This window comes from Gasterosteus aculeatus, chromosome 7 (assembly GCF_964276395.1).
Source record: "Gasterosteus aculeatus chromosome 7, fGasAcu3.hap1.1, whole genome shotgun sequence".
Classification (NCBI taxonomy): Eukaryota; Metazoa; Chordata; class Actinopteri; order Perciformes; family Gasterosteidae; genus Gasterosteus; species Gasterosteus aculeatus.
This window is the reverse complement of record NC_135694.1, coordinates 4,142,782-4,155,451: the sequence shown is the minus strand read 5'-3', so window position 1 is coordinate 4,155,451 and position 12,670 is coordinate 4,142,782. Positions and strand designations below refer to the sequence as shown.

General features: G+C 44.1%; 1 long non-coding RNA gene across 1 annotated transcript; it reads left to right on the top strand.

Annotated features, from left to right (window-relative positions):
• Window positions 1-2,404: 2,404 nt before the first annotated feature.
• Window positions 2,405-12,256, top strand: LOC144410420 (uncharacterized). The gene is made up of 2 exons (XR_013468470.1): window positions 2,405-9,656; window positions 9,932-12,256. It is a non-coding gene; the product is annotated as an uncharacterized LOC144410420 (long non-coding RNA).
• Window positions 12,257-12,670: the final 414 nt, after the last annotated feature.

Here is a 12,670-nt window from a genome sequence, read left to right as displayed (position 1 = left end):
TCTTTTTCACCCCCACTCAACCAGAGAGAAATTCAGCCCCCCTCCCCACCTTTAGCACGAGTGCTAGCTGTGTGCAATAAATCCAGCCAGCCCTGGCGTGGCTTAAAGGGGAGGGGGAGCCGGGAGGCAATCTGTGGCCCCAGAAACCGAGGCTCATAAACTAAGACGCCCGGCCCCCCGCACTAATTCACGGGCCGCCGAACTCTATGCACCCCCCCCACCCCCCCGCCTCGGATCACGTGTGAACCGCTGCAGAGGGAAGGAGGGCTGTCAAAGATTTCCCATGGTCCCCTGGGAGGCTCGCAGGTGTGTGAGGGGCAGAGATTTGGAGGCGGGATCACACGGAATATCGCCAACCTTTTCTCCCACCGCTGCCTCTCAGACTCATGTGCGTTAGAGAGAGAGAGAGATCAAGGGGGGGGGGGGGCTTTGATAATGGCGGGCGTGTGTGAGACGCTAGCAAACAGAGCGTTTGTGTGGGAGGGATGTCAGATGGAGCAGGAGGTGAAAGACGGTGGAAGGCGTTTTTTTTTGTTGTCATGAATCCAACACGTTCACACACAACAAAGAATTAAATTCTTACAGCCGCACAGATGAGAGGCTCCTACAACTGACAGCCTTATGCGTTTTCGCTTTCGAGTGCCTGCCTGTGTGTGTGTGTGTGTGTGTGTGTGTGTGTGTGACACGAGCCATTGCACATGTTCATGTTTGCAAAGGTTCAGAGGTTCTTTGTGTAGACGTTTGCACATCTTGGTCAACGTTTAGCGCGGCCGGCTGTGGATTTCTGAGCGCGGCTCCGCCTGTGCAGCCCGTCCCATCGCGGATCGATGCGTTAAAGCCTGCTGCTTTGAATACCAAAGCAAGGCTTGGGCCTGCACCGCCGCCGCCGCCACGCTCCAAACAGATCGCCCGTGGTCACACCGATCGCCCTCCCGCAGGAAGGCCTTCTCCCCCCCCCCCCTTCTTCTTCAGGCTCAGCACGCGGCCGAGGCGCTCTCGAGAGGCGGCGCTTCCCCACGCGTGCAAGATGTACGACTGCAGCGAAACACAAAAGGAGAGCTCTGGATCCAGTTCTGTGTCGCAGATGTATGTTTTCAACCACCCCCCCCACCTCCCCCGTGCTCCCGTTCCCAGAGACACCGCTCAGCTGTGCGAGTACCGGGAGGAGAGAAGAAGAGAGGAGAAGGAGCGCCGCTGCCGTGGCATGTGTCTATTTTCATCCCGCTCAACCGAATGTATGACTTTCCGTCTTATCGCAGTTAGAAGAGGGAGCCGCCTCTCGTCTCCACGTCATCCCCAGAGAGGAGCTCTTGGTTAGTGCCTACAGGTGGAGGCTGGGCGCGCTGAGAACTGTGAAACCACGTGCAGAGCTGACTGTGTGAGGCGGGCGTGATCCGCCGCCTTTTCCCTTTCTCACTTTTGCTTAGCACATCATCAGCCGTAAGCGCTCACACGCAGACTCGCCTGATGAAACACTTTCATCAGCCCAGACGTTCACGAAAACACAAGAACAGCTGTTTCAGAATAAGACATGGGATTTTTTTTTTTGGACCCACTAAGCTTTGATAGAAGTCTTTCAGATGTCAGGCTCAGGAGGCGGAGAAAAGAGGACCGCAGTGAACGAACATGGATGCAGCCAAAGAAATGAGGGGGGGGGGGGGGGGGGGGTTGTCTTCTGTGACATTATAGCAACTTTGAGCTGTCAAAGCTTGAGCCAGATTCCATTTGACGATGATGAAAGTAAACTTTTTCTAGGTGATTACTTGCAGATTACATTGTGTAACATTTCAAAGAAAACGGTAGAAAACTGTCTTTTACAGATAAGTATCAGTAATCAGTAAAAAGTTTAGTTTTTATAAAAGAAAATGCATCGTATCTTTTACATATGAGTTATTTAATCACAGCTACCGAACAGACAGCTGACATGTTCTCACATTAATGCATCCTGGAAGTGGCAGATGGTAAATAACGTTTACCATCTGCCCCGGTTTTCTTTGCTTTACCTCCTGGATTTGAGGTCAGTCATTACATGCTTGACCCCTGTCGAGCGTCTTCACTCCTCTCGACACTCCTGTGCCCGTTAATCCGTGTTAGAAAATGTCATTTGGGCGTCCCGCTGTATCGCCGTCCGCAGAAAGACGCGATGGGACAGACGACATGGGTGGATGAGCAGGTAATTGTGCATGATTGATTGGCCTTGATGATATTTTCGAAGGCTGGAAGCTTTAACAAAACAAAGCTTAAGAGACAAAGATGTCCAAAGTCATGATTAACTTTTCTTCGCAGTTGTGAAGTATATATCAGGGATTCTAAAGCAGATGTGTTGTTTTTCTCACCAGCTGTCAGGAAAGATGAAATTCCTGCCCTCTGAAATACACTGTTGATTTGTCTGTCACACCTGATATTGTTAGGGATTTAAGCCAGAAGTGCACCCCTAGTCATAGAATTTGTAGTACGTGTAATAATGTTTAGTGTTAGAATTATAGTTTGTGTGTTATTAGATATTAGTTATTACATTAACATGTTAGATTAAGTGAATGCAATTTCAATCAAACACAATTCATAGTCATTTAAATCATATAAACACTGTACACATTTACATTCTGTCACAATGTGATGTTAAAACCTGGGGACGGATGCCAATTGCCGTTCTTTATGGATTTCTCCCAATTTTATCCCCAAAAAGGGTTTTTTGGGAGTTTTTTCTCCTGTCAGGTAATAAAATGAACAACTTATTGCGAGGCAGCCAACTGAGGCAAATGTCTTGAGAATGGAACCACATGAACTGTCTTAGATCTTATGATGAAGTGTGATGAACGGTGATCATTAATGATGGGTTGTTGTAATGAAAGTGTACTATTTATAAGATGAAGACTTAAACGATGTATGCTTTGTTGGGTTCACTCATTGAGGCATAAAGCCAACTGTATCTACATTGAGTGCATTGGAATGTGAGGGACAGCTAGGACAGAGAGGTTTCAGGTTACAGCTGCAGCTTCACACCTCGACGTGAAGGGGACAATGGAGGAGGTGACCCTTTGGAGAAGAGGCCAATGACATTCAAATGCACCAAAGAAGACACACCTCAAGAGTTTTCAAAGGACCATGGCGGGGAAAAGACTGTTAGAACTTCTCCTGCAGCCGCGTTGATAAGTCACTTCAGACTTGCTCAGAGGATTCTCTATTTCGCGAAATATTCCACTGTTCGCTTAGTATTTCACTTTGTAATTGTAATCCCTATTACGTTGTTCAGTTATTAAATAACTTTTGATTTTTGAATTTAAACGAATTGACTCATTCGTGTCCTCGTTTCCGGCCGGGACGAGAACAAAGGATGGAGTCCTCCCTCGAGAGCCTTCCGAAACCTTAACAGTTGGCGCCCAACGTGGGGCTCTCGTTTGGGGGAAGGTGTTGCTGAAAGGTCCGACTGCAAGTACCACAGGGGTACCAACAATCACAAGGTAAAACAGAACCTTTTTTATAGAATCTGTGATAGGTAGACTTAGGAAAATTTAGAGTGGTGCTGGCAGTCGGCCATGAGGCAAGGCCTTAGATGCTAAAGGCTAAAGGCTAGTGCATTGATGACTTGGGTGAATATAATAAGCTGATATTGAATAACAGTGGGGACATACTTTTGCAAAGTGAATGCGAATGGGAGCCGGCTTATAGAAATTCCAAACACGCGCGTTTGGTGCGTTCAGGTACACACTTAGAGCGTTAGAAAAATCCAGGCGGCGAACTGGTCTGCTGAGACATAAAGACCAGCAGGATAAAATCATAGAAGTAGACCCGTATGGGATTGGTTAGGGGGTTCGCATGAGGTGTGACGATGCGCATGTTGTCCACTAGGTTTCCCACAATAATTACGGCGTCTTTAGAGAAGACTCTTCTCTTCATTTCCCCTCTCTGTGCATAAAGTCCTTCACAATTAGGTATTGCAGGATTGAATAGATTGGGGGGGGGGAGCTTGCTCTACGGAATTGGCTTACGGATAAGATTAAGGAAGCTTGAAGCTTTAGAGGCCTGGAGTCCTGATGATAAGAAAGGGTTGAAGGCCCGGAGTCCTGCCTTGAATTTAGAGGCCAGGAGTCCTGCTTAAAGTTATAATCCAGCGGCGACTGGTGGAGGTTATAGTAAAGGAGAAATCCAGCATCGACTGGTAAGATCTGCTTATCATTTTCCACCCTCTAGAAATCCTATGAATTAGGTATATAGGTTGTCTAGAAGGGGGTGGGTGGCGGATATGCGCTTTAGTGTAAATGATAGTGTATATACATCTGCATGTGGTGTGAGTGTGAGTGAGTGTTAGTACGTGGTGCGTGAGTGTTGGAGTTGCGGGGTGCATGTGCTTGATTGATGTATGGATGTTCCAAATTATGTTTTAATACGCGTATGTGATTGTTTAACAGTGTATATATATGTATAGAATCCGAACTGGAGACTGATCATCTCCGGCGTCGGGTTGTAAAACCGTAGCATATCAAGGTGTTGGTGAGTAGTCCAACCCGGACCACGTGGGCTGCCTAGCTAGCGGCTAACGGGGTCTCATTGGTAATTCCACTGGGGAAATAGCGGGGCTTGCGGGTGCTGATAGCTTGACCACGTTGTGGGTTAGCAGTTAGCTTGAGCCCATTGTTCTTCGCTACGCCGGCACACGGCGTCTTACGATCCATGACCGGAAGTGTCGAGGCACTTCCTCTTTGGTAGTTCTGTGTTCGATCTTCAGCTATCGGCTGAACAGCGCTTCATGTGGTTGGAGTAAGTGCACATCGTGAGGGGAAAGCCCGTGAGTGTGCCATCTGGTGGGCGTAAGAGGGAGTTACAAGAGGGGGAGTTCAATTTCTTCACTTGCCGTGTTCGGACGTTGACTTTGATGCACATTTGCCTTTGCTTACTAGGATAGAGTTAAGATCGATAAGATAAGATAACTTGACGGATATCTGGATTGGTGTTGACGTTTAATTGAAATAGTAAAGTGCTGTAATGTCACGTTGAATATGGTTTGTAATAGTCCTGCATTTGTTTTGGATTGAAATTGGAGATTGAGCTAATTTTGATGTGGTGCTTTTGTGGACCTGTTATGAATTGTTTGATTTCGATCTCCAATGTTTAGCTGAAACCAGATTGACTGTCATTGCATTGTCTCTGGGTTGGGGGTGGATCGTTGTTTATATTGTGGTATAATCTCTGGCGACATTTGTGGGGGAGTGCTTCTGCTATACTTCCTGATTGATATTGCCGGCAGTTTGACTGTATCATCATAACTTTGAATAATTTTGTAACCTTGATTAATAATTTGGAGTAATTCATTTTTAGACATCAAGATTAACTTTATTGAAGTTTAATTTTTAGACTTTTGAATTTTGAATGAAGATTGAGTTTTGATTTGAGATATAGTTAATTCTTTCTCTTTTTCCTCTGTTTAATTGTAATCATAGTCTTTGGCGTGGATCATTGATTATACTAATTTTTACAGTTCCGTGATTGATTCGATTTTGAGGTTAGAGGTACTGATAAGTTGATTTAACCTAGTGGTCTAACAAGATACTTTAGTAAATTACACGGCAGTTATTGGACTGATTTGATGTTGTAAATTGCCCTCCTTGCTTTTTAGATTTGGTTATTTGTTTTACTGTGTCGATTCTAGTCGATGGTTCGATTTGACATTTCCTCGGACAGCTGTTGGAGGTGACTTGGTTTGGTTTTTCCTGCTGTTAGTGACAGAGTAACACCTAGGACAGAAGGGACAGCTTAGCGGTTGTTTAGAGTATTCCAGGTTGCATGATGGCTGCGCTTACGACTCAGGAACTGCTTGTCAGGGCCAGAGAGGAGGAAGCAGGTAGCTGTGAACATGGCCGTAAAACACCAAGTGAATACCAGGAGGCCGCAGAGGAGCTGTATATTACTTCAGGACTCCTGTCTATCAAAATACACGTGCAGAGGACCCATCCAAACAACGACAAAGAAGAAGAGGTTGCTGATGGAGGATGTCATCACAATAGACATTGTATCCTGGTGAAGAAGACTCCAGACCGCTATGCAGACTACATTCTCCCGAGAGCTGCGGAGACAAGGAGGCAAGAAGAACTGGGGACGATGACGCATCGACTCCTGAAGATCCAACTGGCAGCAGCAGATGCAGGAGCAACGAAAAAACAGAGAGTCAGGAAACAACTGTCGGTGAGAGATGAACAACCTCAATACCCCGTTCCTCCAGAGGCCCAATATCCAGCCCCAGCAGTCAGAGACCGTTCAATGGTTGACCAGCAACCACCACCTCAGCGCAGAGGCAGAGGACGTGGAAATAATAGGGGAAGAGGAGATGAATGCTACTTATGCGGACAGACGGGTCATTGGTCAAGAATATGTCCAACGAACATGCAGTTCAGTGCAGCTCCTCCACGGTCTTCATGTCAAATGCTGCCCAGGCAGAACCAGAGGTTGGGCACACCCCAGCCTCCACCTCCCCATATGTGGTGACCACAGCAACAGATGCCACTTGCTTTGATGGAGACAAAGCAGACGAGCCCTAAACAACTAACTGGTGACACACCGACCCCCGCTGCTTTCCAACAGCTCAGATAAGCACCCTCGGCCTCCACGGTTTACGACTCACATTCCAGGTAGAAAAATGGAGCCTAGAGATTATAAACTGCTGAGAGTGTCAGCTGAAACTAGACTTAAACCCGTAGGGAAGATTGATTTTAAAAAGGGGAAATCAGTCATTGAAATTAAGAGATAAGGTTGTGTAAGATTTAAAGGAGGAATGAAGGTGATAAGGAATTAGGAGAGTTGTTGTATATATTGTCGATTTTTTGGATTAATGTTTGTAGTTTTTCGAGTTTTCTCCTGAATTCAGAGATGGGCGGTAAATTGTTGAGTGCTGCTATTGAGTGTATAGTGCACGATACACTTGATACAGTATCTTGATGATTGAAGCAAATGTCTGATCAAAGGAACATTTATAGCACCAGTACACGAAATATGGAAATTTGTTACAGACGGTCATCCTGTAATGTTCAGAAAGTAGTACACCCTTACATTTGGATACGCTAACCATGAGAGGTTAGTGATCTATCAGTAATGAATGAATGGATTGGATCAAGCTGAGCATGAGCTGAGTTTGTGTTTGCAGGTAACAGACACGTCTCCCACCCTCTGCTTTGCTTTTGGGCTGAAGAGCAATAAAAGTGGAGATTAACACTGGAGGGGGGTCTGGAACAGATGGGTCTGATGCTAAGTTGATTTATTATCTCCTGGTACTTTTTGGGATCAAGGGACTCACACTCTTCATTGTTGTTTTATGACCCTGAAGGGTTTGGAGAACCTTTGTTGATATCACCGGGGTTTGAGGTTCACATTCTGATACATTGATTGAAGTTTTAGAGACTGATACTGCAAATGCTCGACCACTTGTGAAAGTGGTCACAAAGGTCAGCAAATTGACTGTAATGATGTAGGCCTTCAGTGAGGCCATTGAATGGTTTATTTTAATGGGGAAGTAAGCAGAGAAAAGAAAAGTAGGTTGAAATGTTATGAGAGACACACGCAGGTGTTTGATAGTATGACCAAGGGTAAATGGAAGTGTAAAAATGGGAAAAACAGGTAGAAGAGTTATGCAGTAATGCATAGGTTTTCAAAGGTGATGACACATCATGACAGAGCAAACAGGCTGAAGGTAAAAGGAGAAATTTGACTGTGAGGGTGAGAATGTGGGGTAACATTTTTGTGTATACTTGGAATGAGCAGATTGCTTCGAGGTTAGAATGAACAAAGATAACTGGGTTGGTCAATTAGTTGATGAAGACATGGAACAGTCATACACCATGAGGGTGAGACCTACAAGCAAAAACTCAAAGAGATCATTGAACGGGGACGCGAAGGCAATATTGGTGTTAATTTTTCATGAGTTGACTATGGGGGTCAATAATCAGTTATGTCAAAGATTCCAAATTTCTATATATGAATGGCTCCTCAAATCGGTTGGAAACAAGGCCGTTTGAGAAAGGCAATTTTTCAAAACAGTGTGTAAATACTCTAGGAGCAGATAAAGATATGCAGAGGCATTCTTTACGTCAACGCATCACATTCTTCATTCAGCTGAGGCTCTAATCCAAAGTGACTTGCAGCAAGTGAATTTGAACAAGAGGGAACAGAACCAGAACAGCAAGAACAAAGAAGGGATTTCTCCTTCTAAGAAAGCAACATTTATGAGTGTCATCCAGGTGCTAATTCTTCAGTTGTAGTAGTAGGTAGGTATGTGTGTTTATTATGTTCATTAGGGAACTCCTTCCACCATCAGGTGAACATCAGGTGTCAGGACAAATGATGACTTTGTTGGGAGTTTAGCTCCCTGTTGGAGAAACAATAGGCAGATGCTGAGATGGGAGTGAATTAGGGACGAGGATAGATTCCAGAGGAGATGCAGAGGTTGAAAGGTGATGACGACTCATGGTCGAGGAGGGAGTGAGCAGACCTCCCTAAACAACAACTGATAAGAGGAGGAATCCTGGGGAAGTGTCGGAGCCATAAAATCCATCCACAGGTTGTATGTCATCTAAGAGTCATTTAAGAATCACACACGGTTGGTATGGGGGGAATTATTTCACTAGGATAAATTTACTGACACATTTTTCCTCGAATACATGTGCATGGCAATTGATAACTATGTTTTGCTTTTCAGTAGGAACAGGCGACTCCAATGCGAGACGGTCCAGATCGGCAACGACACCCAGTAGAAACGGCGTTGAGGGGGTTTTACGACGTTGTTGGATAAGCCAGGAGGTGGCCTGGGGTTGATTAGCATCACCAAAGGCTATGTGAAGGGATGCTTTTACACCTACCTCAACATGAGGGACTGGGGGAGAACGAAATACAACTAGAGTATCTGCCGATTTGGGAACATTATTGCATGCAGTGTAAAACACATCATAAGATTCTAAACAACGGAGTTGTGTAGATGACATTGATTTAAGGTGTTAAGAAGAACATACCGTCTTTCTATCAATGAAACAACTCACAAATTGATTAGAATGGTTATAGGAAAACACTAGATGTTAGAGTTTAGCTACTCAAGTGGCATTTTTGGGATAACAGTAGACGATGGCCAACGCAGGAAGATCCAACATGACTTTTCTTCCTGGAACGAATGTGTAATGACATTGCTCTTCTCATACACTGACACAAGGACAGATGTGACACACAGATGATACAATTACTCCACATTAAAAGAAAACGCTAAAACTGGGAAATAAGTGGGTAAAAGGTTGAGTTCCAGTTATGTTAAATATGCACACACTAGATGGTAGAACTTGTTTGCTTGAAGAGTTTGGTAAACCAGAAGAAAGAGCAACATGAATTGGGAGAACACACACACACACACACACACACACACTCACACGCACATCTAGACACACCTACACACACGCACACATAGCTGCACCACTTGTGCTTCTCTATTCAACAGCCGATTGGGGAATCTTGTCCTAATGGGACCTCCGGTTAGCAGAGCAGTCTGCTCACAGGAACTGAGGTGATCCGAGGTCCAAGGAGGGAGCGTGAAGCTTAATCACACGTCTAGGATGACAGCTACGTGTCATCTGACCAAACCGCTGACAACAACAGATGTTCCAGCAGAGGAACATCAAGGAGGAGAAGTATAGGCACACATACAACGAAGACATCCACAAACACTGAGCTAATGTGACACAATTTCCAGATTAGAGAAGGAACGGGAACTGCTGGGACACTTGATGAACACATATGATAAGAATGTTCAGGATGCAAACATACGCCAACGATATTACAGTAACAGAATTTGAGGATTTTGAGTTCAGAGCGTCTATTCGGTTGCAATGACCAATCATCACCAAGATAAAACTAAGTAGCATTAGACACATTCACTGGGAACATTTGGACAGAAGGAGGGGAGAGAAGTCCACCATTTCATAGAATTGTGCCTATTCAGATAACTACAGCATTGTCTCGGTTAAAAGGCATATATCATAGTAAGAATTGAAAATAAGAATTGTTTTTAGGAGGCTGGAAGTTCTTGTATGTGTTGTTTCTATTTCACTCCAAACAGAGCTGAGATCATTATTCAATGCAGGTGGATCCACACGACAACAAGTGGAGAGATGGTGTCCATTTATGGAGAGAGAGTAAACTATGAAGGGCAGGGTCTCAACCATTGACCCACTGGTTATGTTCTCCTCCACAACATGTGTTGTCAACTTGAAGCATCACTGTGGCACCGCCACATATAGAGCGGTTATTCTGTTTGATGATGTCATCCCTCCAGAAACAAACAGGGATGTGAGCATCACTTGAAAGACACATCCAGAGCTGCCCCTGGGGGGGGGGTAAATTATATGTCCTATAGTGTTTTTTTCCTTTAGTTTCAGATACCTTGTCCCTATATAATGTGTTGATACGTGTTGAACTTTAAGCGACTGAGACCAGATTCACTAAGAGATCCAGGGGGACATCTTCAGGAGGGTTTCCAACAGCAGCCATGTGGGAGAAAGATTGAATAAGGAATTATGTGTTACTAACTACACTGATTCCTCAGGGGAAACTCACGGTTTACCAATGACACTGATGCGGTTAACAGTAGACACAGTTACTGGTAGTTAAGATCACATCACCAGGAATAAACACCACCAGAGAAAGCCTTAAGAAGAAAGACAGATCTACATTAGTCTGAAGGTCACATAAATAAGCGAAAAGGATGCTAAGAAGGTGCCAAGGAGGGTGCCAGATGATGTTGAATTCCAGAATCAGATCACAGCTGAATTTGTGGACAATAATAAAATGTTGATTGGATGAAACTGTATTTAATGACAGACAGGTGCTACAAATGAAGACCTGCATGAGTCATTGGATGAAATGAGACTCATGGCCTAGAATAATAAAGTGGCTTTAGACATGATGTTAGCTGGAAACGGTAACTTCTGCAAAATGTTTGGATCGGTTTGTTGTGCGATCATCTCCAATAACACAGCTCCTGGTGGCTTGGTGACCAGAGCACAAGCCCCACTGACAGCTTGAACCAGCAGCTGACAGACAACTAAGGCGACGACAATCCTCTCACCAACGGGTTTGTCAGTATTATAGCACAACGGAAAAGTGCATTCCTGTCTGCGTTAACCCTTCTTGTGTTACAGTCATGATCTAGTCCACTACGGATGAAGCTGCATCTCCTGCATCCTTGGATTCCTGCAGGGATTGATCGATATTGTGTTTAGTGAGACTAGTATACAGGGAAATCGGTAGCGAGTAGATGATGAGGGACAATCACTGTTGACGAATGTGACTGTATGAAAATTTTTCTGTCTTTGGGAGATGCTCACAGTGAACTGTGAGCAAGGAGGGAATTGTTAGGGATTTAAGCCAGAAGTGCACCCCTAGTCATAGAATTTGTAGTACGTGTAATAATGTTTAGTGTTAGAATTATAGTTTGTGTGTTATTAGATATTAGTTATTACATTAACATGTTAGATTAAGTGAATGCAATTTCAATCAAACACAATTCATAGTCATTTAAATCATATAAACACTGTACACATTTACATTCTGTCACAATGTGATGTTAAAACCTGGGGACGGATGCCAATTGCCGTTCTTTATGGATTTCTCCCAATTTTATCCCCAAAAAGGGTTTTTTGGGAGTTTTTTCTCCTGTCAGGTAATAAAATGAACAACTTATTGCGAGGCAGCCAACTGAGGCAAATGTCTTGAGAATGGAACCACATGAACTGTCTTAGATCTTATGATGAAGTGTGATGAACGGTGATCATTAATGATGGGTTGTTGTAATGAAAGTGTACTATTTATAAGATGAAGACTTAAACGATGTATGCTTTGTTGGGTTCACTCATTGAGGCATAAAGCCAACTGTATCTACATTGAGTGCATTGGAATGTGAGGGACAGCTAGGACAGAGAGGTTTCAGGTTACAGCTGCAGCTTCACACCTCGACGTGAAGGGGACAATGGAGGAGGTGACCCTTTGGAGAAGAGGCCAATGACATTCAAATGCACCAAAGAAGACACACCTCAAGAGTTTTCAAAGGACCATGGCGGGGAAAAGACTGTTAGAACTTCTCCTGCAGCCGCGTTGATAAGTCACTTCAGACTTGCTCAGAGGATTCTCTATTTCGCGAAATATTCCACTGTTCGCTTAGTATTTCACTTTGTAATTGTAATCCCTATTACGTTGTTCAGTTATTAAATAACTTTTGATTTTTGAATTTAAACGAATTGACTCATTCGTGTCCTCGTTTCCGGCCGGGACGAGAACAAAGGATGGAGTCCTCCCTCGAGAGCCTTCCGAAACCTTAACAATATTTGTCAAGAAGTACCTGTGCAAGAACTGGAAGTATCTCGTGCACACTACAAATAAGTAACCATGCAAGCAGAATATTCTGCAAAAGACTATTTTATTGTCTGGGTTATTTTTATTGACCCGTGTTATGAAGATCTCTCAATGCTAGATGGTGAAATATTATATTTACGTTATTAAAAATTCTAATGACAACTGGGAAGGTGCGTATGAATAAATCGGCACATATCTACATATCTGCTTGCACACACACGCCTTTAAAAATGCAACGGCCTCGCTCTTTTTTTGCCCCAAATCTATTAATTATTGTCGTCTGTGACATTACCTT